Genomic DNA, 27,799 nt, shown 5'->3' with positions numbered 1-27,799 from the left:
ACTGGTATAGAAATGACATACAGACCAATGGAACAGAATAGAGAGCCCAGAAACAAACTCACATATGGTTAACTAATATTTGAAAAGAAAGTCAATACTACTCAATGGGTAAAGGATAATCTCTTCAATAAACGGTATTGGGAAAATTGAATATCCACATGCAAAAGAATGAAATTACACCCCTATCATACATAACTCACAAAAATTAACACAAAATGGATTAAGGACTTAAACATAAGACCTGAAACTATAAAACTCCTAGAAGAAAACACAGAGAAAAACTCCATGACTTTGGTTTTGGCAATGCATTATTGGATATGACACCAAAAACACAAGCAACAAAAGCAAAAATCAACAAATGGGACTACCGCAAACTAAAGCCTCTGCAGAGCAAAAGGAACAATCAAAATGAAAAGGCAACCTACGGAATGGGAGAAAATATTTGCAAACCATGTATCTGATATGCATTAATGTCCAAAATTTATAAGGTACTCATCATCTCAACAGAAACAATTCAATTTAAACTGGGTAAACTGAATTTTACCCAGAATCTGAATAAACATTTTTCCAAAGAAGACATACAAATGGCCAACAGGTACATAAAAAGGTGCTCAATATCACTAATCATCAGGCAAAATCAAATCAAACCACAATAAGATATCACCTCTCACTTATTGGGATGGCTATTATCCAAAAGACGACAAATAATAAGTGTTGGCAAGGACGTGGAGAAAGGGAATCCTGTGCCCTGTTGGTGGGAATGTAAATTGGTATAGCCACTATGGAAAACAGTACAGAGGTTCCCAAAAAAATTAAAAAGAGAACTATAATATGATCCAGAAATTCCACTTCTGAGTATATATCCAAAAAATATGAAATCATTATCTCAAAGAGATATCTGCACCCCATGTTCATTGTAGCATTATTCACATTAGCCAATACATGGACACACCTAAGTGTCCACTGATGGATAAATGGATCAAGAAAATGTGATATATATATATATATGTGTGTGTGTATATATATATATAAAATCACATGTATATGTACATACATATATTTTATGTATGTGTATATATGTACATATATTATTCAGCCATAAAAAGAAGAAAACCCTAACATTTGCATCAACATGGATACATGGATGGACTTTTAAGGCATTATGCTAAGTGAAATGAGTCAGAGAGAGAAAGAAAAATACTGTATGATCTCACTTATGTGTGGAATCTAAAAACAGTAAACTCAGAGAAACAGAGAGTAAAATAGTGGTTTCCAGGGGCTGAGTGGTAGGGGAAATGGGAAGGTGTTGGTCAAAGGGTACAAACTTTCATTTATAAGATGAATAAGTTCTGGGGACCTAATGTACAGCATGCTGACTATAGTTAACAATATTGTATCATCTACTTGAAAGCAGCTATGAGAGTAGCACTTTAATGTTCTCACCACTACCACCGCAACAACAAAATGATAACTATGGGAGGTGAAGAAGGTGCTAACTAACCTCATTTGGGTAAGCATTTCACAATACATGTGTATCAAATCATCACACTGCATACCTTAAACTTACACAGTGTTATACGTCAATTATATCTCAAAAAAGGTGGGGAAAATAGTATAGAAATGGGTCAGAAATTACCATGAAACCATAAGGCCTGGTATTTTTAAATAAATAAATATGTATGTATATGTATTTTATACATATATAAGTAGATACATATTAGTGAGGAGACAGGACATTGCACATCTCACAGAATGCTGGTGCTGGAAAGGAAACTGATGTCAATTTTATTGAAATCTCATTGGTCAAGAGGAGCTTTAGCTAAAAGCTCAGTCTTGCTGTCATATATAAGGTAATTCACAAACTGCTTTTATAAACTTTGTTTTTAATCCTTACTACAATCTTAAAATGTAGATATTCATATTCTTGTTTTAAAGAGAAGAACTGAGAAGAAACTGGCTGAAGTTCACTCAGGCAGGTAAATAGCCCAGCTGGGATTTCTAACTCCAAATCCAGTGTAACTTTCCCCACAGAACATTTTCGCCTCCTCAAGAAATAGTTGAGTCCTCTTTATCCATTGCCCTTCTGAGAGTCCATAATGCAATTATTTGAAGAACATTTTTAAAGGATAACTATCAAAAGCACATCAAATTTTACTACACTCAATCACTCCACAATATGTGAGTACATTAAATAACATCAGGCATATAGTAGCCCTACCTAGTGGTTGGAACATACAAGAGACTCGGTCTTATTTGTGTTGTTCTCATTGCATTTTGTGAATATGTACTGAATGGAGATCATTTTATGCTATCTTTTAGTTTACTGATTATAAAATATTCTATAGCTATAATTATTATTTTATCAAAAATAGATCAATGCAATTATGTCCCTACCTTGCCCTATTTTTATTTATTAAAAATAATAATTTTTAAATATAAAAAGTATTTTATTCTCAAAAAAAGCTTAAAGTGTTTCACTGAAAATATCTTTACACTATTTGATCAATAAATTCATCTTTCATACTCGGTTACATTTCAGTCTAGCTGCAGCATAGTATAACTCCTATTAATGAGAATTTTTACTGCATTTCTCAAAAATTAAAATAACTTTTCTTGAAAATAGGAAACATGAGCTTGAGCCATATTCACATGTTGTAAGGGAGGATGGCTCCATGAATACATTATTCCTTGCTTTTGCCTTTTATGTGCTGGTGCATTACTGTCACTGCAGTGGAACACAGCAGGTGACCTTAGAGCACTCAACATGCCTTTATGTTCTGTAGCTTACAGGAGCTTTATAATTGCAAAGTTCATAATTATATTAAATAACACAATATAGAACAACTACCACTCTTTTCTTCCAAATCCCTATCATTAATAAACATCCCAGCCCGCCTTATCAGCCATAAATGCATTAAGCAGCACAGCTGTTTTAGACTAGAGCACAGTTTTAAAAACACAGAGGAGCAAATCAAATTAAATAACCATATCTCCTTTATTTTGCAAATTACAGAAGAATGAAAAGTAATTCTTCTTATCAAAGATTTATTTTTCTCTATGAATACAGGCATTCCAAATCCTGATTTGGTTTTCTATGCTGAAAATATGCTGTCATTTTGCAATTCATTTAAAAAGATGAAGAAAGAAAAAATTGTTGCATTCCAGAAAAAACAGATTTTGTAAAGGCCTAATTATATAATAACTTTGTTAGTTGTTTTGTATTCTTCCTCACAAAAATTGGTATTATTTTACACACATATATATAAAATGTGGTCCTTGGCTAATTATCCCCCTGTCTTTAAAGACTTTGCCAAAAGTTGTCTGCTGTGTTCAAGTTTTCAGAGCTGCAAGTCTTGTACTGGCTCAGAGTTAAATGGTGAGAAAGGTCCTTACTGCTATGCCTGTGATATGCCACAGGCAAGGCCTCTAACCAGAGCCCATAACCAGCAGGTGCACAACCAGCAAGACTACAGGAAAAGGCCTCGGGGTAATCCAAGAGTCAGCTGGGCTGGAGCCTCCATGGCTACACTTCCCCATTCCCACTCATGGGCCTTCTTCACTCAGAATCCAATTCTGTTGCACATAGCTTCTCCAAGCCCCTCCGGAAATGGAAAGCGGGGATACCCTTAGGGTGTGACTGTCCCACTGCTCAACTACTAGTTGGCATATAAAGAGTGCGAAGTCAACATTCGTTGAGAGAGTCAAAGAGTGGCTGTCACGATGTGAATGAAGTCTTCTCCTCCTGATTTCCAGGGCCCTATAAATCATAGAACACCTCATTCTCAGTAACCTGCCTTTGCACACATAACCTGACAAAGTTGTCTAAGGTGCCAATGTCATGAAAGACATAAGAGAAGAGGGAGGGACAGGCAGGAGAGCTATCATATAAAAATGAACTTGCATTGTTTGAACTAGGTAGTTTACATATGATACTTATTCAATTCTTACAATGAACAAGCAAGGGAAATACTTGTATCTTCTTTTATTTAGGTGAGAGAAATGAGTTGCTCTTAAGTGAAAACATTTGCTCAAATATTATAAAAATTAGAAACAGCATTAGAACTCATGTATCTTTGGCTATTTCCATTGGGCAGCTCTGCCTTTTCTATACATATCTGAGAATCAAATACATTCTCCTTTTTTTCTCTATACGGAAATGCTTTGCAAGTTTGCAACTATTGAGTCATAGAGCAATAATCAAAATATTTTGCTTCATTATAAAGGAAACTTCTTGTATTAATGATATTGTAAAAAAAGAAAGAGACTATCTGTAAGTATTTATTATCTAAAGCCAATAAAATTGACAGCACCAATAAAACAATCACTCTATCAATTTACTGTTAGGTTTACTTGATCCAATGGATACACTAAATTCTTCCCATTCTGAATACAAAGGATACAAGAGATGGAGAGAGAAATACAGTCAAATGTATGTATAAGGATTGGTTCAAGATGGTGGAGTAGAAGGACATGTGCTCACTCCCTCTTGCAAGAGCACTAGAATCACAACTAACTGCAGAACAATCATCAACAGGAAGACACTGGAACTCACCTAAAAAGATACCCCACATCCAAAGACAAAGGAGAAGCCGCAATGAGATGGTAGGAGGGGAGCAATCACAATAAAATCAAATCCCATAACCACTGGGATGTGACTCACAAATTGGAGAAAAATTATACCACAGAAGTCCACCCACTGGAGTGAAGGTTCTGAGCCCCACATCAGGCTTCCCAACCAGGGGATCCGGCAATGGGAGGAGGAATTCGCAGAGAATCAGACTTTGAAGGCCAGCGGGATTTGATTGCAGGACTTCACATCAGGACCCAGGGGGAAGGGGCACTGACCCTATAGGAGACTGAACCAGATCTACCTGCTAGTGTTGGAGGGTCTCCTGCAGAGGCAGGGGGTGGCTGTGGCTCACGGTGGGGACAAGGACACTGGCAGCAGAAGCTCTGGGAAGTACTCCTTGGCATGAGCCCTCCTGGAGTTCACCATAGCCCCACCAAAGAGCCTGTAGCCTCCAGTGCTGAGTCACCTCAGGCCAAACAACCAACAGGGAGGGGACTTAGCCCCACACATTAGCAGACAAGTGGATTAAAGTTGTACTGAGCTTGGCCCACCACAGCAACACCCAGCTCTACCCATCACCAGTCCCTCCCATGAGGCAGCTTGCACAAGCCTCTTAGATAGCCTCATCCACCATAGGGCAGACAGCAGAACCAAGAAGAACTACAACCCTGCAGCCTGTGGAACGAAAACCACATTCACAGAAAGACAGACAAAATGAAAAGGCAGAGGACTATGTGCCAGATGAAAGAACAAGATAAAACCCCAGAAAAACAACTAAATGAAGTGGAGATACACAAACTTCCAGAAAAAGAATTCAGAAAGATGATAGTGAAGATGATCCAGGACCTTGGAAAAAGAATGGAGGCAAAGATCAAGAAGATGTAAGAAATGTTTAACAAAGACCTAGAAGAATTAAAGAACAAACAGAGATGAACAATACAATAACTGAAATGACAAATACACTAGAAGGAAACAATAGCAGAAAAACTGCGGCAGAAGAACGGATAAATGACCTGGAAAGCAGAATGGTGGAATTCACTGCCGTGGAACAGAATAAAGAAAAAAAGAATGAAAAGAAATGAAGACGGCCTAAGAGACCTCTGGGACAACATTAAATGCAACAACATTCGCATTATACAGGTCCCAGAAGGCGAAGAGAGAGAGAAAGGACCCAAGAAAATACTTGAAGAGATTATAGTCGAAAACTTCCCTAACATGGGAAAGGAAATAGCCACCCAAGTCCAGGAAGTGCAGAGAGTCCCAGGCAGGATAAACCCAAAGAGAAACACACCGAGACACATAGTAATCAAATTGACAAAAATTAAAGACAAAGAAAAATAATTAAAAGCAAGAAGGGAAGAATGACAAATAACATACAAGGGAACACCCATAAGGTGAACAGCTGATTTCTCAGCAGAAACTCTATAAGCCAGAAGGGAGTGCCCTGATATATTTAAAGTGATGAAAGGAAAGAACCTACAACCTAGATTACTCTACCTGGCAAGGATTTCATTCAGATTTGATGGAGAAATCAAAAGCTTTACAGATAAGCAAAAACTAAGAGAATTCAGCACCACCAAACCAGCTCTACAACAAGTGCTAAAGGAACTTCTCTAAGTCGGAAACACAAGAGAAGAAAAGGACCTACGTAAACAACCCCAAACAATTAAGAAAATAGTAATAGGAACATACATATCAATAATTACCTTAAATGTGAATGAATTAAATGATCCATCCAAAAGACACAGGCTTGCTGAATGGATACAAAAACAAGACCCATATATATGCTGTCTACAAGAGACCCACTTCAGACCTAGGGTCACATACAGACTGAAAGTGAGGGGATGGAAAAAGACTTTCCATGTCAATGAAAATCAAAAGAAAGCTGGAGTAGCAATACTCATGTCAGATAAAATAGACTTTAAAATAAAGAATGTTACAAGAGACAAGGAAGGACACTATATAATGATCAAGGGATCAATCCAAGAAGAACATATAACAATTATAAATATATAAGCACCCAACATAGGAGCACCTCAATACATAAGGCAACTGCTAACAGCTATAAAAGAGGAAATTGACAGTAACACAATAATCATGGGGGACTTTAACACCTCACTTACACCAATGAACAGATCATCCAGACAGAAAATTAATAAGGAAACAAGTTTTAAATGACACAATAGACCAGATAGATTTAATTGATATTTATAGGACATTCCATCCCAAAACAGCAGATAACTTTCGGCTCAAGTGCACATGGAACATTCTCCAGGATAGCTCACATCCTGGGTCACAAATCAAGCCTTGGTAAATTTAAGAAACTGAAATCATATCATGCATCTTTTCCAACCACAGTGCTATGAGATTAGAAATAAATTACAGGGAAAAAAACATAAAAAACACAAACACATGGAGGCTACACAATACATTACTAAATAACGAAGAGATCAGTGAAGAAACCAAAGAGGAAATCAAAAAACACCTAGAGACAAATGACAATGAAAACACGATGATGCAAAACCTATGGGATGCAGCAAAAGCAGTTCTAAGAGGGAAGTTTATAGCAATACAATCCTACTTCAAGAAACAAGAAAAATCTCAAATAAACAATCTAACCTTACACCTAATGAAACTAGAGAAAGTAGAACACACAAAACCCAAAGTTAGTAGAAGGAAAGAAATCATAAGGATCAGAGCAGAAATAAATGAAATAGAAACAAAGAAAACAATAGCAAGGATCAATAAAACTAAAAGCTGGTTCTTTCAGAAGATAAACAAAATTGATAAACCATTAGCCAGACTCATCAAGAAAAAGAGAGGGAGAGGACTCTAATCAATAAAATTAGAAATGAGAAAGGAGAAGTTACAACAGACACCGCAGAAATACAAAGTGTCATAAGAGAGTACTACAAGCAACTCTATGCCAATAAAATGGACAACCTGGAAGCAATGGACAAATTCTTAGAAAGGTATAAGTTTCCAAGACTGAACCAAGAAGAAATAGAAAATATGAACAGCCCAATCACAAGGAATGAAATTGAAACTGTGATTAAAAATCTTCCAGCAAACAAAAGTCCAGGACCAGATGGCTTCACAGGGAAATTTTATCAAACATTTAGAAAAGAGCAAACACCCATCCTTCTCAAACTCTTCCAAGAAATTGCAAGGAAGGAACTCCCCCAAACTCGTTCTATGAGGCCACCATCACCCTGATACCAAAGCCAGACAAAGATACTACAAAAAAAGAAAATTACAGACCAATATCATGGATGAATACAGATGCAAAAATCCTCAACAAAACACCAGCAAACAGAATCCAAAAACACATTAAAAGGATCATACACCATGATCAAGTGGGATATATCCTTGGGATGCAAGGATTCTTCAATATATGCAAATCAATGTGATACACCATATTAACAAATTGAGAAATAAAAACCATATGGGCATCTCAATAGATGCAGAAAAAGCTTTTGACAAAATTCAACACCCATTTATGATAAAACCTCTCCAGAAAGTGGGAATAGAGGGAATCTACCTCAACATAATAAAGGCCATATATGACAAACCCACAGCAAACAACATTCTCAATGGTGAAAAACTGAAAGCGTTTCCTTTAAGATCAAGAATAAGACAAGTATGTCCACTCTTGCCACTATTATTCAACAAACTGTTGGAAGTCCTAGTCATGGCAATCAGAGAAGACAAAGAAATAAAAGGAATACAAACTGGAAAAGAAGAAGTAAAACTGTCACTGTTTGCAGATGACATGATACTATCCATAGATAATCCTAAAGATGCCACCAGAAACCTACTAGAGTTAATCAATGAATTTGGTAAAGTTGCAGCACAGAAACTTAATGCACAGAAATCTCTTGCATTCCTATACACTAACAATGAAAGATCAGAAAGAGAAATTAAGGAAACAATCCCATTCACCACTGCAACAAAAAGAATAAAATACCTAGGAATAAACCTACCTAAGGAGGTAAAAGACCTGTACACAGAAAACTCTAAGACACTAATGAAAGAAATCAAAGATGACACAGAAAGATGGAGAGATATACCATGTTCTTGGATTGGAAGAATCAATATTGTGAAAATGACTATACTACCCAAAGCAATCTACAGATTCAATGCAATCCCTATCGAATTACCAATGGCATTTTTTTACAGACCTAGAACAAAAAATCTTAAAATTTGTATGGAGACACGAAAGACCCCAAATAGCCAAGCAATCTTGAGGGGAAAAAAACGGAGCTGGAGGAATCAGACTCCTTGACTTCAAATTATACTACAAAGGTACAGTAATCAAGACAATATGGTACTGGTACAAAAACAGAAATATACATCAATGGAACAGGATAGAAAGCCCAGAGATAAACCCACACACCTATGGTCAACTAATCTATGACAAAGGAGACAAGGATATACAATGGAGAAAAACAGTCTCTTCAATAAGTGGTGCTGGGAAAACTGGACAGCTACATGTAAAAGAATGAAATTAGAACATTCCCTAATACCATACACAAAAATAAACTCAAAATGGATTAAAGACCTAAATATAAGCCCGGACACTATAAAACTCTTATAGCAAAACATAGGAAGAACAATCTGACATAAATCACAGCAAGATCTTTTCTGACCCACTTTGAGTATTGGAAATAAAAACAAAAATAAGCAAATGGGACCTAATAAAACTTAAAAGCTTCTGCACAGCAAAGGAAACTATAAACAAGACGAAAAGACAACCCTCAGAATGGGAGAAAATATATGTAAACGAATCAATGGACAAAGGATTAATCTCCAAAATATATAAACAGCTCATGCAGTTCAATATTAAAAAAACAAACAACCCAATCCAAAAATGGGCAGAAGACCTAAATAGACATTTCTCCAAAGAAGACATACAGATGGCCAAGAAGCACATGAAAAGCTGCTCAACATCACTAATTATTAGAGAAATGCAAATCAAAACTACAATGAGGTATCACCTCACACCAGTTAGAATGGGCATCATCAGAAAATCTACAAACAACAAATGCTGGAGAGGGTGTGGAGAAAACGGAACGCTCTTGCACTGTTGGTGGGAATGTAAATTGATATAGCCACTATGGAGAACAGTATGGAGGTTCCTTAAAAAACTAAAATAGAACTACCATATGACCCAGCAATCCCACTCCTGGGCATATACCCAGAGAAAACCATAACTCAAAAAGACACATGCACCCCAATGTTCATTGCAGCACTATTTACAATAGCCAGGTCATGGAAGCCACCTAAATGCCCATCGACAGATGAATGGATAAAGAAGATGTGGTACATATATACAATGGAATATTAGTCATAAAAGGAACGAAATTAGGTCATTTGTAGAGATGTGGATGGACCTAGAGACTGTCATACAGAATGAAGTAAGTCAGAAAACGAAAAACAAATATCATATATTAACGCATATATGTGGAATAAACAAAAATGGTACAGATGAATCGGTTTGCAAGGCAGAAATAGAGACACAGATGTAGAGAACAAACATATGGACACCAAGGGTGGAAAGCTGGGGTGTGGTGGGGGTGGAGGTGGGATGAATTGGGAGGTTGGGATTGACATATATACACTAATATGTATAAAACAGATAACTAATAGGAACCTGCTGTATAAAATAATAAAATCAAATAAAAATTTAGAAAATGTATATATAACAATGAGAAAAATGCCAAGTAATAACTAATCCATATAAAGTGCTGTGGGAGCTGAGAGATGACAGCTATTCATTCTTCTGGGCCATGGGGTTCAAGAACAGGGGCCTTAAGTAATGTTAGGGAAGATCGTCCTTAGAGGTATAGTCAGACCTCTGTATCTACAGGTTCAGTATCTAGGGAGTCAACCAACAGAGGATCAAAAATATTTGGGAAAAAAAAATCCAGTACGTTCCAAAATGCAAAACTTGAATTTGCCATACACTGGCAACTATTTATTACACATAGCATTTACATTATATTAGGTATTATAAATGATCTAGAGATGATTTAAGGTATACGGAGGGTATGTGTGAGCTATATGCAAACACTACACCATTTCACATAAGGGACTTGAGCATCTGAGGATTTTGGTATCTGCTGGGGTCCTGGAAAAAATCTCCCCCCAGGTACAGAGGAATGACTAATACTTGAGTTGGATCTGGAATAGTGAATACTCCATAAAGCAAAAGAAAAGGTGAAGATAATTAAACAGAAAGTCTTACCAAATGTCAAGTGAAGTAGGGAAAGTCTGGGGCAAAGGCCCAGGAAAACTCACAGCTGGCTGAAGGACGGCAGGCTGCCTGTTGCAGGTTACCGTGAGGTCTCACTTGAAGACGCTGCAATTCTTTCTCCAAATTTCTGCTTTAGCAACATCAATTCAGGAAACTTTTTCTGAGCCCCAGGACCAGGTCAGGTCCCTCAAGTATATGTTTTCCTAGCTCTGAGCTCCTTCCTCTCATAGCACTGATCTTTGATTGTGTACAGACATTTGTATAATTTGATTATATGCCCTGCACAAAATAGGCAGTAAACATTATGAAAAGAGGAACCTCATGTGGTATTATCCTTCATTTTATCCCTAGCACAGCATCTAACATATTAGCAGACACTCTAAAGAAAAAAAAAGTCAAATAAATAAATGTTGAAAGAAATCACAAAGATGAGAGAAGCAGGTAGAGGCCAGAATAACAAGAGAGTAATGGATGTTGTCCTGTGGACAGTGGGAGCCACTTATCTTTCCAGCAGGAGGAGAACATGATCAAGGCTGCATTAAAGGTTAACTTTGGTTGCAATGTGGAGCACTGGTTGCTGAGAGCAGAGCCTGGGGCAAGAAGACCAGTTAAACAAATGTTTCAGGATTCTCACTAAGAGATAATGAGGTCCCAAACTAGAACAGTGATTAGACTCGGAGTAAAAGAGTGAAAGGACACGAGGGACGTATATTCAAATCATTAGGATTTGGTGACTGATGGAGGAGTGGCAAACGGAGGAGTCAGTTATGATTGTCACTAGCGTCCTAGATCGTGTCAGTGAATACAAAACAATTTGAAATGTAAAGAAAAGGGCTGGTTCTTTTCAATAGGAACATTATGACGATAAATGTGTACTCAGATTCATAGGCAGCTAAACTTACAGAGTTGAAATCATTGTATCTTAAATATTCAAATGATTCAAAATCAAATTCAAAAGCAATTCTTATGAACTGAGTGGGATTATTTATTTTATTTTTGGGTTGCATGAAAAATGTTTTTGAATAGGTAATCCACAGAGAGAAAAATATGCCATAACAAAGTGTATACAGTAAAAAGTCAATTCCCATCCCACCCATGTCTCTTATTTCTCTATATGCTCTACCTAGAGGAAATCCCTGTTATCACTTTTCTGTGAATCTTGAGAACTAGTAATCATCAAAAAAAGGTCAAAAGAGAAAACAGAGTGAATTTATTTCCAGAACAGTGATTTGAAGTAAACGGCTGAAAACTGTCAGTGAAAATAGATATTAGCAAATTACTTTAAACTACAAATGAATCACAGCTTTCTGCTTTACCTTTCTTCTGAATCTGAAAAAAATAAATGCCTTGGTAACAGCTTAAGGTTCATTCTTCAGTATCGCTCAATGCTGTGTTGAATCACATAAAGGGACCTCACTGACAGCTAAGGGACAAGGAATCCTATGAATAAAATAAACAGCATGAAGTCCCAGAGAGCAACACGGAAGAGATGACGTTACTGTGTATTACACATCCTCGAGAAACCAACGGTCTATCCTCCACTACGTGACGTCAGAGTAAAATAACATCCTGAATGAAAGGAAATAGCACCTGAAAACAATAGCAGTGATATTGCGGGTAAGACACTATTTCCCTTATCGTCGAAAGGTAGCTAGCTACTCTATACAAATTTATCATCCTAGCATTTTACTGAGATATTGTTTTCTTGCATCTCTCTTTGAGGTCACTGCCACTCAACTATATTCAATTTTGTTATCCTTATCTCTGAGCTGGCTTCTCTCCACCTTGGTTGATCATTCATGTTTCTGGCTCAAAGACTCAGGCCCCCACCACAGTCATTCTCTAGGTTACAACAGTAAACTTTTCATTTGCTCCACTGATCAAAAAATCTGGGCCCTGAAAATGTTGTAACTGACACAGCTGCAGCACCGTCCACTGAAATAACCACACTAAAATATAGGGACTCTTCAAACATTCATACAGGCATACCTTGGAGATATTGCAGGTGTGGTTCCAGACCACCACAATAAATTTAACACTCCAATAAAGTGAGTCACATACATATTTGGTTTCCCAGTGCATATAAAAGTTATATTTACACTACACCGTAGTACATTAAGTGTGTGATAGCATTATGTCTAAAAAAATGTACCTACTTTAATTAAAAAATAATGCTGTTGGAAAATGGCACCAATAGACTTGCTCGATGTAAGGTTGCCAGGAACCTTCAAACTGTAAAAACATGGTATCTTTGAAGCACAATAAAGCAAAGAACAATAAAATGAGATGTGCCTGTACTTCCCATCTACGTACTCAATGTGGCTTTACTCTCATTTGCCACTCTATTTTCTTTCATCTTGCAATGATGTAATCAAGGAGAAGCAGGTAATAGACAGGGTCCAATAAAAGAGCATATGCATATTAGTCAGAAAAGTGATGCTTCACAAAACATTCTTTCCAAACAATAGTAGAGCAGGGACCTAAAAATGATCTTTTGCATCCAAATTGGTGCCTAAGTAATAGTTGATAGTGCTTCACTTAAAACCAATCAGAGACTAACCCGACTGTAGATAGATTCACTCCAACAGACATAACAAGGAATATATCTCTATTTTGGTAATGTTTATATGCAAAAAAAGAAGTCACTTGGAGAAACATCCAAATAAAGCAATTTCAATGTATGAATTATTTCCCCTCAGTTCATGGACAACATTACTAAGTGCTGACATCAATTCCACTAGGGTTGTTTTTTTCCCCTCCTTTGGAAGTGACTAAAGACTTTATTAATGACACGCCATAGGGGTGGCCACTTCTACAACTTGAGCTGCATACAGAACATAGAATTTTTAGAACTCAGAATCTGGTTCAACTGACCTTCATTGCGCAGTTGAAGACATTGCAGCCCAGGAAGAATAAGAGATTTGCCTGAGGTTACACAGCTAGGAAGCAGCAAAACAAGCTTAAAGCCGGCAACTGTTTGCTGCAAGCTTGGTCTCTTTTTTTGGTCTCTCTTTTACCTGTAACAATCAAACACTAGCAGGAACAGATGGGACACTCAGAAATGGTGACCAAAGAGACAGGGATGTCAGAACAATTTATAGACATGGGGCAGAGGTAAGGGAAATCCACACAGGAGATGAGCCCACCAGAGCTGGCAGTAGAGGAAGGCTCTGCCTCCTATCTCTATGACCTGAAGGAATAAAGAACGGGGAGAATTGCATCTATAGCAAAGGGCCTGCAGTAACCATGGCCGTGGAAAGAAACACAGCCTCTGATAAACTGTAGCTCTGTCAGGAGGAAACCAGGGAACAAAACCCAGACCTCACTTTTCTCCCATCCTCCAGTCCTCTACTAGTGTCTCCTATTGGCCTTGCCCAACCAAAAGCCAGAAGGCAGAGGAGCCCCACTGATGCTATCTTAGGTCCACAGGAGGGTAGACAGGGGATGTAGAGGGGAAAATGGAGAACATCCAGTACAACACTCTTTAGCCATACCAGCCTTTTGCTTTGCAATTTTGTCTTCCTTACCATCCCCTACTTTCTTTCATTGAGACAAAAATTATCACAGTTAATGAGTAATGATGGCCATGCAAAAATAGCATCATATTCTGTATGGACTTTATCTAAAATTCACTCAAATATAGTAGAAGTCTGTAGATGGAGTACAATAAGCAGGTATAATTTGCAATATTTACTCAAAAGTAATCATCTCAGTACTATGACTCATTAGCTGACAGGAAACACAGTAATAATATGTTTTGTGCACAGAACAATTTTAATTAATAGGCAGGACATATTTATTCAAAAATTACAATAAGACATCATTATTCTCAGAACATGAACTTGGACGGTAGGTGTTAGCCTCCTGTTGAGTTCCAGAGAATGAACTTCCGGATATTAAACCTGATTGCTTAGAGACCTCAAACAAATCAGCCTTGTGCAGTCAGCTATTATCCACACTGACAATTGTTTATGGCTGCAAATCACCCATGCCCAGTGTGATGTCCAAAAGCACTTCAGTAAGATATTATGAGCAATAACAGGTGTGGGTGGTATGAAAGTCATTTCAGTAATAAAACAGGGTTCAAAGTGTCGATTCAATGCAGAGGCATTACTAATAAAATAATATAGGTAGAAACCTCAAAAACCAGGTTTCCTTTCTTTTGAAGGGCAAAACTTTGAAGAGAGAGGTGAGGACAGGGAAGTTGTCTGCAACCTTTACCTTTCTTTGGTTTAGCACCAATCCATGCAGATGTTAAGAATGACTCTAATTTCTTGCCTTTCCAAAATGGGATTCAAGGAAATCACTCTGTTATAGACAGGAAAGATGATACAAAAGCAGTCTGACTTGAGACAGACCCTTTAGTTAGAAGGTTTAGCTATGTGTGGGTTTGGTGCACGGCTCCCACCCCACATTACCACTGAGACCTAGCCCCTGGAGAAAACCCAGCATTGCCTTAAACTAAAGGCAATAGATGTTATTTCTTCGTGCAAGTCTTTCTAAAATATGGATTTAAGAAGGCCAAACATATCAGAATAGACTACCTAGCGACTTTTAAAACCCACCTGAATTACAGATAAGATTTTATATTATCTGACGGAAACATTTCCTAAACCACATGAGTTAGTGAAACATCTTTTATCCTAAAAAGAAGAAAGAACCAAATGTTTCCTAGCTGAAAAAAAAATGCCTTGAGCAAAGTGTCTGTGAACATACATTTTTAACTTTCTCAGATAAAAACAGTTTTGAGGGAAGGGCTCTCAAAAAAAGTATCCCGATGTTCTCCTAATACACCAAGAAATAAAATCTCTCCAAATGTTGAGATTATCTTAGCTTAGTGTATGTTCCAATGGACCTGGCTCTAAATAAAACATTATTTAAGCAAGATAATAATCAAGGTGACTGAGAAACTTAAAAATTACTTAAGAACATGTACTCAGGCTTGGCTGATGAATATTCTCTTTCCATTATTTTCAGAGTCAGAAATAATTTCTCCATATTTTGAGTTTTACCAAAGCACTTGTTCTGGAACTTTCTGAAGTGTTAACACATTCTAACTTTACTATAGTTGTATGTATAGGTAGGTGTCTTATCACACCTGCTAGACCATAAGAAGTGAGCCTGAATCAGTCACCTCTTTCCTTTTTGTAGATAAACTATCTCCAAAGGAGGTACAACTATCTGCCCTGCATTTCAAACACACGCTTTCATATAAATTGTCTCTTCTGGTCTGCATTATAACCCTGTGATGAAAACAGGACAGCAATTATTGACCCCATTTCATGGATAAGGAGGCAGGCTTATGAGAGTTAACATGGCTTACTTAATGTTGCATGGCTGAGCAGTTATGGATCTACGACTCATACTTAGGCCCAGAACAGGAACACAACACATATTTGTTGAGTGTTTCAAAATCACAATTCTATGTCTTTTGGGTACAAGGTAGAGTACAGATGGTAGACTAACAGATAAAAAGAAAGCTAATACACAGTACCTATTACCTGAGAGGTTCTTTTATGAGAACTTTATAGATTTATTTCCTTTAATCCCAAGAGAAGCCTATGGGGTAGTACTATCGTCATTGTCATGTTACAAATGAGGAAGCTGAGCACATAATTAACTTGTACAAGATGACAGAGGCAACTTTGACTTTAGAGTCCATGTTCTTAACCATTATACACACTGTCCCTAGAGATTCCAAATCCTATGGACAACTTTTCATTATACTTCATGTCCTCCAATGGCGAAGCATGAATAAAAAATGAATATGAGTCTGTGAAAACCCATGTGCACACAGAGGCATGCGCACTAGACATAAGTTATCTACCTATCTATATGTATGTACATGTATTTTATATGTTGGGACTTGAAGATGACTGACGATCTCATTGTGTATGGTTATCACTCCATTTAGGCCGCTCCAAACAAAACAAAACAAAACAAAACAAAACAAAAGAAACAATAACCTAGATGAGTGAGATTTTCTAAGCCTTATCTTTAAATGGGGAGGAAAAAAGAAAGAGAAAGAAAAGCTTCCCAGATTGGAGACACACTTCTCCACATTTAACTTTCAAAATATTTCTCAAAATATCTTTGTATTTAAAAGAATCCATCAGCCTTTGCAAAAAGAGAAGAGAAAATAGATTTGCGGAAGATGTTCCTTTCTGTGTGACTCAGGAGACATGATTCTTCTATGCAATGCTTTACCATCATCTGCTAAAGATGTGTGTGCAAACATCAGTCTTGCAAACAGAAAATGTTTGCACTACATTGAGGCTAACTTACCATCTGGTTATCAGATGTTTGGAATCCAATTTGTACAGTTTCCCATGAAACTAATGTTTCTTCTAATGACAAATGGAATGATGGGGCTCTGATAACAAGTATCTATGCACTGGGCTGATATACCACATACTCATATAAAGTAACAGAAACAGTGCATGTAAGAGAAATGGCTTATGTCGTTCATTGGTCTTTTAGAGAAAAGATGAAAATATTTTCTGTGGTTCAGGTTCATATGAAATATAAAACCTCTTAGTTCAATATGTATATATCTTTCTCAAAATTTGGAGAATCCACTGATGTTCTGTGTTATTGCATTTCAATGTTAGGTCTAGCAGAGTACATCAACTAAAAATGCAATCACAGTAAAAAAAATTCTAATGATATGCATTATTTCTGAATAAGCAAATGCCAAAAGCACAATCCTAACGTAATATGAATGATGTGATTGACTACTAGGGTTGCTCACAGCCCATAGCTTCAGGTAAAGCATCTGTCTCGCACCATTAACGAGAAAAGAGATAGCATTTTCTGTTTAAAATTAATAACTGTAACACTCCAGGATTACAGGAAAAATTCTGTGCTTCACACAAAGTGCTTCACTAAATTTTACTGAAGTTCAACAAAATCATTACATAACAAATACATATGAGAAATTCTGGTTAAAGACTTTTTCTACTGAATTGCCTATTCATTTTTACCTGCCCAGAATCTACAGTTTTCAGCAAGATGAATATTAGCAGAAATAAAAATACCCTTTCTATTTTAATACCCCTTACCCTCAGTTTTAAAACACAGTTTAGTCATTTAATATCTTAGAGTTTTCCTTACTTATAGTGAATAGGTATATTCTTGCATTTAATCAAAACCACTTGCTTAGCCATAGACAACACCATTAATTCCAGTTCAGGCTATACTTTTTTGGACGACTTTGGGCAGCAGATCACCATCAGCAATATCAATAGAATAACATCATTCTTTGAAGAACTGTAATACGAATGTACTTCATGCTGATAATAGTACAATGCTTAATGTGCTCTTAAAACACAATAGAAACTAATGACATTTCAGGAATTTTTTACTTTGGGGAAGTTATCAAGATTAAATACCACACTTTTCAAATAGCAATAGCTTCCTCAAAAGACTATCATGTCTGTTTTCAAGATTGTGCAGATAGATGAACACAGACGAAACTAGTGCCCATATATCCATTTAATTATCTTTCCTGTTGCTGCCCTACTGAGAAAATTTAACTAAGAAATGTTCCCATACTATGGTGATAAACCAAGGTGCAATGGAGCAGGATAGAAAGGAAGAAAAAAAGAAAAGGGTAAACAACAATATTGCATGACAGTCAGGCGGAAAGAAAAAATGTAATCACTATTTTGTTTTGGTCAATGTTCACTGAAAAATCCAGTAAGGTATGGAATGAGAGCAAAGTTTCTGTTATGTTTTTGTACAGAAGGACTAGCCCTCTGAAATATTAGAGGGAAACAGAGTTAAAAGGACCAGTGAAATATGTAAAAAGAAAAGAAAAAAAAAGAAATTAGAACAGAAAAAAAGAAAATATCTTGCTCCTTATATCTGGATAGTATTTTCAGTTTGTGAAGTATATAAATCACAGATCTATCATCCAAAAATATTTCCCAGTTCATGTGAAGAGAAACAGATTGAAAAGGGCTCTAAACCAAGCTGATCTTCCTTCTGGCAAGCGACTACCTCACGCAATCAAATTATTGAGCATTAGGCCAAGTATAAGACACTTCAGAAAAATCATTGTCCATGGTTACTTTGAGTTTTCTGCAAATACAGTTTTTTCATTATGAATTTTCCTCTAAAAAACAGACATGCAACTTATGGATTCAAGGATGCCCATGCCATAGTTTATCCTCAAGAGAGGAATGTTAGTCTATACTCCAGACCCAACTGGGGTCTGAAATTAACCACATCCCTTCTTTTAATATTGACAATATTGCATGGGTCGGATGTCCCAGGAAGGCACTTGACTATATGTGTGATTGTGAATTCAAGAACCTAGAAAGCATGATAACTGGTTTCCAGAACAAATAATCACAATCTTGATTTTAGTCAAGAGGACCAGAGTCCTCTGGCTATATCTATCATTTGAAAGCTGCAATCAAGATTTAGTACAAATTAAATATCAGTATTTTTATTCAGAATTTGATTGAAAATTCAGCTACTGTCCTAGCCAGTATCTTTTTTTCTGCAGAGAGAGAGGACCAGGGAGGCAGAAGGGGATTGGAAGGGAGGGAAAAAGGAGAACTAAATTCTTTTAGAGTCTTACACTAATCCTGTGAGGTGAATATTACTGTGCCTTCCTTTAGGAAAACACGAGGCTAAGAAAAATTAAGCAACCTGTGCCAAAGCCACAGAGGTAAGAAATTCTCAGGCAGGCATTCATCCCAGGTCTTAGTGACTCTGAAGTCCACTTCACGGTGGCACAGCTGATAATTCTGCTTAGAAAATTTAAATATTTTTTTAAGTAAATAATTTAAATATTTAAAAAAATTATTTAATTAACAATAATAGGCAAAAATTCTTGCATCCCTGACACTGTGAAAAGTTCTTTCCCCAAACTAAAAATAATAATAGTTGCAATTTATTGAGCACATTCCATTTGTCTGGATCATTTCAATTAATCTCGGTCAAGGGAGTATTATCCTCACTTTGAACATGAGGCTTAGAGAGGTAAAATAACACGCCCCACATCCTACATCTGGCAAGAGGCAGAGGTGGAATTCATACCAGCTGTCTCTGAACTCCAGAGACTGTGCTTTTCCTCACTATTCCATTTCACCTCCCCTCCACAAGTTCTCCTAACAGCCTTTTGAGTTCAGGAATTTCTTCTGTTTTCAATGAGAGAATAGGTTCAGAGAGAGAATGCTAATTGGTAACTAGAATATGGCCAGGCAGGGATTCGAACCCAGGCCAATCTGACATCTGAGGCTCTTGCCACTGTATCCTGTGGGCAAAGGCAATGAACAAGAATGAAAAATGGGTGCCCCTCAAAGCAACAGCTCTGCGCTTTAAAACCTGTCACCACAGCTGTGGAATCCAGTGCTTGGGAGCCTTGAATCAGGCTGAATACACGGCCTGAAAATACCCTTGTGAAAATAACTGTGGGTTCAGTTGCTGAGTATCCTGAAGTTCAGCTGGATGCCTCACCTGTTAGGAGGTGCTATGCTGCAGTGGGCAGAACAGCAAAGGAATTCCATTATAAAGGGCAGAGAGGTGTGAGACGAAGCCCAGCACAAAGCTGAGTGTGTGTTGATAAAGAAATCACTCCCACTTTGCCCACAGATGGTGGCTCTGACAAAGGCCCCTTGCAGTCTCGCGCTGTGCATCTGTCTCCAGTGTGGACAGGAATCACCTGGGGGCTTGTTAAAAATACAGTTTTAGTGCCACCTTGTCTGAGACTCTGATCCAGTAAGTCTAGAGTGATGCGAAAGAATCTGCATTTCTACAAACATTACAGCTGATTCTGGTGTGAATGGGCTGTGGACTTCATCCTGAGGACCCTGATCTAGTGGACGAGGGAGTCTTTGGGTGAAGCTGTCAGCATCAAGCTAAGTCTGGTCAGAAGAACAACACAAGATAAAAGTTAAACCCAACATAATGAATTATTTCTTAGTTAAATTCCAAAATGATCAAGAGAGTCATCGTTCTAGTGTAATTCAGCTGCTGACACATTCTTTTAGTTTTCTTTCATCTTAGAATGTCTTGATTTCCCCTTCATTGCAGAAGGATGCTTCTACTGGATATGAGATTCTGAGCTGACAGTTCTTTTCTTTCAGCACTTGAAAAACGTTGCATCATTTTCTGTTGGCCTTTATGGTTTCTGGTGAGAAATTCAGTGTTGTTTGAATTGTTTTTCCTCTATATAAAATGTAATGCTTCTGACTGTTTAAAGTTTCTTTCCTTTGTCTTTAGTTTTCAGAAATTTGATGCTAATGGGTCTTGGTGTGGATTTCTTTGGACTTATGTTTGGGGTTTTCCCAGATTCTTGCATCTCTAAGTTTTGGGGCTTTGGCCAAATTTGGGAAGTTTTCAGCTAGCATTTCTTTAAGTGCTTTTTAAGTTGACCTTTCTCTCCTCTCCTTCTACAATTCCAAGGATGCAAATGTTAGATTTTTTGTTATGGCCCCACATACTCCTATGACTGTGTGTGTGTGTATGTGCCCATGTGCCTGTGTGTTTTCTCAGTCTATTTTCTCCCCATTGTTCAGATTTGATAATTTCTATTGTTTTATCTTTCAGTTGACTGATTCTTACCTCTGTCCTTTCCATTCAGTTATTGATCCCATTTATTGAAGTCTTTTTAAAAAATTATTATTTCAGGGCTTCCCTGGTGGTGTGGTCGTTAAGAATCTGCCTGCCAATGCAGGGGACACGGGTTCGAGCCCTGGTCCGGGAAGATCCCACATGCCGCAGAGCAACTAAGCCCGTGCGCCACAACTCCTGAGCCTGCGCTCTAGAGCCTGCGAGCCACAACTACTGAGCCCAGGTGCTGCAACCACTGAAGCCTGCGTACCTAGAGCCCATGCTCCACAACAAGAGAAGCCACTGCAATGAGAAGCCCACGCACCACAACAGAGTAGCCCCCGCTCACCGCAACTAGAGAAAGCCCGCACGCAGCAACGAAGACCCAACACAGACAAAAATAAAAATAAAAAAGTAAATAAATGTATTAAAAAATTATTTCAGTTATTGTATTCTAATACTTCTATTTGGTTCTCTTTTGGTGGAAGGTTAGGCTCTCCACTTGGCCTTTGCTGGTGTAGGAGGAATGGGGCCCCCATTTATGCTGTATTTTTTTTTTTTTTCGTTAGAGTAGAGTACAAGATTTCTATCTTTCTTTACAAGCTTTCTATCTTCCTAGGCTGTCCTGTTCCTGTTCCTCTGGCTAAAAGGAGAAGCCTTTATTGCAGTTGCGTTTGTGTGTTTATTTGCCAGTTTCTGGGTTGCTGGCTTCCTCAGCTCCAGTTGTGGGATATGTGAAGTAAAAAGAAAACCCAGGGATCTTACCATCACGTCATTTCTTTGGACTCAGGGTCCTTAGCCAGACTGCCTTCTTCTCTCCACCTTTCAGAGTCTTCTTATATTTGCTTTATATATATATATATGTTTATTTGAATACAATGTAACTGATAGGGAAAGTATGTCTATTCCATCCTTCCTGGAAGTGGAACTGTTCTAGCTGGGTGATTTTAATGAATTACTTCAGTTTCTATCCCACAGTTCCATGATTATAAATGAGGATACCACTCCAGGCTCTGACAGTACTTGATCAGTAAACATTAGCAGTTTTTAAACTTCATTTTATGGGAGAAAATATTTGCAGATGAAGCAACCAACAAGGGATTAATCTCCAAAATATACAAACAGCTCATGCAGCTCAATATTGGAAAAAACAAACAACCCAATCAAAAAATGGGCAGAAGATCTAAATAGACATTTCTCCAAAGTAGACATACAGATGGCCAACAGGCACATGAAAAGATACTCAACATCGTTAATTACTAGAGAAATGAAAATCAAAACTACAGTGAGGTATCACCTCACACTCATCAGAATGGCCATCATCAAAAAGTCTACAAACAATAAATGCTGGAGGGGGGTGTGGAGAAAAGGGAATCCTCCTACACTGTTGGTGGGAATGTAAATTGGTACACCCACTAGGGAGAACAGTTTCAAAGCTCCTTAAAAACCTAAAACTAGAACTACCATATGATCCAGCAATCCCACTCCTGGGCACATATGTGGACAAAACCATTATCCAAAAAGACACATGCACCCCGATGTTCATTGCAGCACTATTTACAATAGCCAAGACACAGAAGCAACATAAATGTCCATCGACAGAGGAATGAATAAAGAAGATGTGGTACATATAAACAATGGAATATTACTCAGCCATAAAAAAGGATGAAATAATGTCATTTGCGCAGCATGGATGAACCTAGAGATTATCATACTAAGTGAAGTAAGTCAGACAGAAAAAGACAAATATCATATGATATCACTTATATGTGGAATCTAAAAAGACGACACAAATGAACTTATTTACAAAACAGAAACAGACTCACAGACTTCAAAAACAAATTATGGTTAGCAAAGGGGAAAGGTCGGGGGGAGGGAGAAATTAGGAGGTTAGGATCGACATATACACACTACTATATATAAAATAGATCATCAGCAAGGACCTACTGTATAGCACAGGGAACTCTACTCAAAATTCTGTAATAACCTATATGGGAAAAGTTAAAGATTCTTTTTAAAGAGATTTAAAAAGATTATTTTAAATTTTTTATTACTAACTATAACTTTTGATTATATCATAAGCATTAAGTAAATAATTGTATTGAAATACTTGTCAATTAGAAAAAATAATTTTATTCTAATCTGTTATTAAGGAAATGTTTTAAATAAAAGAGGGAGGAAACCCCCAAAGTCCTGGCTTTCCCAGGAATTTCCTTCTTGGCACATGGAGACCAGTAATTGGTTCTGATATGTGAATTCATTTTTCCTTTCATTGTCATTCTTTCATTCAATAAACATTTATTGAGAACCATGTGAAGAGTCTTAGTTAAATATAAGGGATATAAAATTGAATAACATGTGTTCTCCATACTCATGAAGCTTATAATAAACCTCCTCCAATAAACCTCTCCAACTTCCTTGTCTGGGTCATGCTTTGCCTCTGTCCTCTGCTCTTCTGCCCATAGTACCCTGAGTTTTCATACTATTGGGTTGGCCAAAAGATTCTTTTAGTTTTTAAAGTAAAAATAAAAGATACATTTTTCATTTTCCCCAAGAACTTTATTGAACAACATATTCACTGTTTTGTTCCCCTACCTTCTGCCATTTTTCAGGCAGCTTCATAATTCCATCTTGCCAAATTTTTTTATCTTTTTGAGCAAAGAACTGTTCCAGGTGCCTTTTACAGTCTTCCAGGGAATTGAAATTGTTCCCATTAAGAGAATTTTGTAAAGACCGAAATAAATTGAAATCTGAAGGTGCCACATCTGGTGGATATGGCAGATGAATCAGAACTTCCCGGCCAAGCTGTAACAGTTTTTGCCTGGTCACCAAAGAAACGTGCAGTCTCGCGTTATCCTGATGGAAGATTATGTGTTTTCTGTTGACTAATTCCAGACGCTTTTCATCAAGTGCTGCTTTCAGTTGGTCTAAACGGGAGCAGTACTTGTTGGAATCAATCGTTTGATTTTCTGGAAAAAAGCTCATAATAGAGGACTCCCTTCCAATCCCACCATATACACAACATCACCTTCTCTGCATGAAGATCCGCAATTGGTGTGGTTGGTGGTGGTTCATTTCACTTGTCCCACGATCTCTTCCATTCCACATTATTGTACAGTATCTACTTTTCGTTGCTCGTCACAATTTGTTATAAAAACAGAATGTTTTCGGGATTTCCCTGATAGGCCAGTGGGTAAGATTCTGTGCTCCCAATGCAGGAGGCCCGGATTAGATCCCTGTTCGGGAAACTAGATCCACATGCATGCCACAACTATAAGTGCGCATGCCGCAACTAGGAGCCCTGCACAGTCAAAATAACTAAATAAATATTAAAAAAAAAACAAAAAAACGGAACGTTTTCCTTACGTTTAAGTAGAGAATCGCATGCGGAAGTACAGTCAAGAAGGTATTTTTCGCTTAACTTATGTGGAACCCAAACACCAAAGTGATTAACATAACCAAGCTGGTGCAAATGATTTTCAACTCTTGGTTTGGATATTTTGAGTATGTTGGCTATCTCCTGTGTGGTATAACGTTGATTGTTCTCAGTTAATATCTCAATTTGATCGCTATCCACTTCAACTGGTCTACCGGACCCTGGAGCATCGTCCAACGAGAAACCTCCAGCATGAAACTTCGCAAACCACTTTTGACATGTTCGATCAGTCACAGGACCTTCTCCATACACTGCACCAATGTTTTTTAACGTTTCGGTTGCGTTTTTACCTTTCTGGAAATAAGAAAGCATAATATGCCAAAAATGTTGCTTTTTTCTTCCATCTTCAATATTAAAATGGCTATGCAAAAATTCACCGATTTTGATAAGCTTTTTTAAAATGCATGCTGATGTGACAGCTGTCACAATACAATCTAACAAAATTGTTTTGAATCAAGTTAAAAGCATCTAAGTACTACTGGAGCCATCTTACGGAAAAAAAAGAACTTTCTGGCCAACCCAATATATGCTATGTCACTTTATTGTCAGTCTTCTCTGATAAGCTGTAGGTTTCTTGAGGGCAGAGACCTTGCATTTGTGGCATCATTCTCAAATATGTCACCTTATGCAGTGTGATTTCAACAAATATTTGCGGTATGAATGAATGACAAAAAGAGAAACTCTTAAGCCAAGTAGCTAAACCCATAGGCCAGATCCCTTCTGTTAATACAATGCTTAAAACATCTGCAATTGGACATCATTTTTAATTACGTTATTTGGGGGCAGATTGATATTGGGGTAGGACCTTGAAGATTAACTAGTATATTAGCCTTACTTCATTTATCTCATTAACCTTCTAATTGTTTCATAATCCCAAAATCAGAGACATGCAAGAAGGGGAAGAGCACTAGCATATTTGCATGGAAAAGAAAGAAAAAAAGAGTTCTTGTGAGCATCAAATATTATGGGCATGAATCTTAGGTAATCCAAGGCACAAAGGGGGAGTTTGTTTCCAAGGATGGACAAGGCAAAAACTGGTTTAACATGTACTGATTTATAGGGATTGGGATAAGGGGGGAGTGGAAATGAAAAAGACCTTTGTCTAAAGCAAGCTGTATCAGTTAAGTTGATTTTGGTTGCAAGCAGAAATTCAACTCAAATGGATACGCAACTAAATAAATTTGTTAGCTCATGTAGCTGAAAAATTCTAGCTGTGAGTGGTTTTCAAGTGAGAAGTGATCTGGCAGAGCTCAACAATGACACTGAAAATGTGTTCTTTCTTTTCCCTTGATTTTCACTTTGTTTTCTGAATTTCACTTTGTCCTTAAGTTGGTTTTCTTTGTGGTTGCAAAAAGGATGTCAGTAGCTCTTAGGTCTATTCAGTACCCTTGGTCACATCACATTCAGAGACAGAGAGGAGAAGGAGAGGGAAGAAGAAGGGAGGGGAGAGAAGGGGGCTGGGGAGGAAGGCAGAGGAGGGAAGCCCCCACCTACCTAATGAAATTTTTCTATTTCACTTTGATTGTGACAATATACATCACATGCCCAACAGGGAATTGTTTGTTTGAGTTAATCAGTACCTCCACCTCCCCATGGAACTGAGGAAAGGGATGGAATGGGTATGGGAGAAAACCAACTAACTTCCATATCAACATTTTTTGTTTTACAATAAACACCTATGGTTGTTGCTCTACATCATTATGCATCAACATCAACAGAAATTTCCCCTCCTTCAGGGTGGGAAACTAGAACACTTGTGTGACTGGGTTTAAACAGTCAATCATAAAAATTAGAGATTCCTTTTTACTACTTTTAAGAGTAGGATGCGCACTTTTAATTAAGAAATAGCATACAAGTTGAAATGTGTTAATATTAACAGAAATAATGGCAGCTATTTATTCTAAAACAGATGGCTTATCGTGCTTTGACTCATCATTTGATTCCATAGCTTTTGCCCTTAGATGAGAACACTTAGGGAAAAACAGTCATCATCAGATTAAAAGAAGGACCATTCTATGTTTCAATGGGAATAAAACAAGTGGGCTTAGTGTGCTATGTTATATGAACTGCTTTTGAGATTCTCATAATATGTTTCCCTAACTATATTTTTTTAACAATAAAGTAGAAGAAAATTACTTTCTTCTTAAAGTATGCAAAAAAAATATTGAAAGGAGTACCATTTTTGAAGAAAAATATTTAGTAGTATAAAATGTTAAATAACAGTGAAGACTGAACTGATGATTCGAAAATATTGTTTCAATATGTTAAATTACAATATAAAATATTTTTTATGTGTTTAAAATATGATATACTGGTACAAAGTTTTAAAATTAAAGTCTTCCTGAAATTGTAGAATTTTAGATCTAGAAGGGATCTTAGAAATCTAGTTCAAATCCACCAACTTACAAAGGAAAGATTAACGAATCTGAGAGTTTAAGGTTCAAGTAACTTGCCTAAAGCCACATCGTCAATCAGTGCAGAAGACTAGAGTGCCCGTTTCCAGACTAGAAACCCACTGTTTTTCTTCCTTTTGACATACATGAAATATTAAATCACCTGTACAGGACAGCTGGATACCAGCAAAAGACATGTTACATATATCATTTTGAGAAAAAAATGAAATCTAGATTATTCTACCATTTGTTAAGGCATAAACCTAAAGTTATATACATTTATCCAGATACTGGTTAGGATTCTATTAAAGTAGAAAACCTACTGGTTAGGATTCTGTTAAAATAGAAAAAAAAAAAAAACAGTAAATGAGGAAAATGTATAGGAACGAGAAAAACAAGGAAAATGAATCAGAAAGCGAGACATATTTGATTCAGTGAGACGAATTACATTGAAATTGCCACTGCATTTATTTTTAACATAGTCATGTAACATACAGGAATAATGTTAAAATTAGATACAGTTCACCACACTTCTAAAGAGGAAAAAGCAGTATTAAAAAACAGTAATTATAAAGGCTATA

The 27,799-nt window shown here is 37.2% G+C and overlaps 1 protein-coding gene across 1 annotated transcript in view; it reads right to left on the bottom strand.

The window, feature by feature from the left end:
* The window catches only part of CTNNA3 (catenin alpha 3), a 1,729,751-nt gene that overhangs the window by 553,275 nt on the left and 1,148,677 nt on the right, over positions 1 to 27,799 (bottom strand).

The sequence above is a fragment of the Balaenoptera musculus genome, chromosome 16 (assembly GCF_009873245.2).
Source record: "Balaenoptera musculus isolate JJ_BM4_2016_0621 chromosome 16, mBalMus1.pri.v3, whole genome shotgun sequence".
Classification (NCBI taxonomy): domain Eukaryota; kingdom Metazoa; phylum Chordata; class Mammalia; order Artiodactyla; family Balaenopteridae; genus Balaenoptera; species Balaenoptera musculus.
The sequence above is the reverse complement of the archived record's forward strand: the minus strand, read 5'-3'. Positions and strand labels throughout refer to the sequence as shown.